Below are 2,299 nucleotides of genomic sequence, written 5' to 3' on the forward strand. Positions count from 1 at the left end.
GGATTACTGAGATGCATCAGGTCAGTGCTAGCTATACTTTGGTAGCAAAACACTGCAAAGTAGATACAATTTGTTCCAAATAAATGAATAAAAGTGTTTTACAGTAGTGATATTTTGGTAAAAGTCATTTTTGCAGCACTATAGGTGTTTTTTCAAATGTACATGGGTCAGTTTGATTGTGGCTCAACTTTTCTTCTGCCTGTCTCAACAGGAGTGCTGTCACAGAGTGACAGCTGCTGTCTTGGTTCTCTTCAGTTACACAGTTCAAACATGAAAGTGATCATTTACTGTATTCAGCTTAAACTATAACGAAAAGTAAGTTCCGAATTATTTTTGGAGTTTTGGAGAAGATTTCAGTTGCACTTCCAGGAAGTAGTTTCATCAGAGTTTCAGGGAGCACATCAAAGTTTCTGCAGATTTTTTCTAATTAAAGATACGGACACTCCTTTTGTATTGAGGCAGAATTCCTTTCACCTGATTAAAAACTATTACATAAATATATAGTGATAAAAAGGGACAATAGTAGACATTGTTGCAACTAAGTCTGTTCCTCAAAGTGACCACTAAAGGGTGTCATTTCTTCAAAAATGTTCACATAGAATCAGTGACAGACCAAATACAAAGATCAGCTTCCACATTTTTCTGTTCAAATGACCCACTGTTTGCTTGTTTTTGGACCCAGTTTAACGTTTAAGCTTGACAAACAAATGAATAAGTCTTAAAAAGATCCAGTTTCTGTCACAGCAGTGATGTCGCTTAACAGAACCCACAACTCATATTAAGGTTTACATATTATTTAATATCATGTTAATAATGCCTTTTTCCTTAAATTTGTCCAAACTGCACAGAGAGTCTGTCACACAGTGAGGCCCAAATGTTTCCAGAACAAACAAGAAATGTGGAAGTGAACCAAGAAGTTAATGGTGATTACTGAGTGAAAACAGGTGTGCTGATTGYTAACAGAAGGCAGGTGAGTGTGGACGTCTGGCTACAAGAACAACATTTAAAAAACTACACACTAAAGATAATGCAACCTGAGAAACAGGAAACTGTGCTGCTCTTTTTATTGACTTGTCTAAGGCATTTGACACAATTACYATWCTTTGTCAAAAGCTGTCAGCTGTTGGTTTATCAGATAATGCTGTAGGTTGGGTTTCTAATTATCTGTTRAATCGTAGCCAATGTGTGCAACACAGTGGTTTGTCATCTGATTATTTRAATATCACAAAGGGTGTACCACAGGGTTCAGTTTTGAGTCCTACTCTGTTTTCAATTTATGTAAACAGTGTCGGGGATAAAATTGATGCTTTTACACATTTTTACGCTGATGACACTGTGGTTTATTCCAATGCAAAATCTGTTACTGCTATGCTTGGACATCTTCAGTCTGCATTTGATATTATTCAAACTGACTTGCTTCAGCTGAAATTARTCCTAAATGCTGTAAAGATAAAAGTCATGCTGTTTGCCAACAAGAAGAAAGTTCCACAAACTCTGCCCACTATAAAAACATTGACTGGTATGCCAATAGAGTCTGTTGAGACATATAAATACCTTGGCACAGAAATTGACAACAAGCTTTCATTTAAGTTGCATATTGAAAATGTTGTTAGTTAGAGGTAAAACCAAGCTTTTTCTTTAGAAATAGATCATGTTTTTCTTACAGTGCTAGGAAGCATCTTGTTTTAATGACCTTTCTGCCCCTGTTGGACCACTGTGACGTTGTTTATATGAATGCACCTGTCACCTGCCTACACAGGTTGGATGCTGTCTATCACGGTGCACTAATGTTCATAACAGGATGTAAATCTTTCACTCATCACTGCACTTTATCTTCTAAGGTACGCTGGCCATCATTAACAAWTCRTAGGCTCATACACTGGTACATTTTTATCTATAAAACAATTTTGTTCCATTTTCAACATGGAACGCTCTACAGCAGGATCCTAAGTTACGTACTTTGATTCCCTTGGGACAATTCAAATTTCTTCTGAGACAAAAAGAGAAATCTTCTTTTGAAATGCGCTCTTGTTTTTAGCTTGTTTTATTAGCTTATTTATTTCTGTCCAAATTTTTTATTTTGTTTTATTTTTATTTTCATCCATTTTTTTGTGTAACTACTTGTGTGTTTTGTAATTTTTGTCTTATAGGTCTTTCTTGGAAATGAAATTCTGAATCTTAATGAGACTACCTGTATAAATAAAGGTATAAAAAAGAAACAGGAAAGTAAGGTGCAGTGCTTAAAAGCCTGAATTTTGCCTGAAACTCTCAGAGTGAAGAAGTCTCTTGGAGGAGAGAC

The sequence above is a fragment of the Austrofundulus limnaeus genome, unplaced genomic scaffold, assembly GCF_001266775.1.
Source record: "Austrofundulus limnaeus strain Quisiro unplaced genomic scaffold, Austrofundulus_limnaeus-1.0 Scaffold239, whole genome shotgun sequence".
NCBI classification, from domain to species: domain Eukaryota; kingdom Metazoa; phylum Chordata; class Actinopteri; order Cyprinodontiformes; family Rivulidae; genus Austrofundulus; species Austrofundulus limnaeus.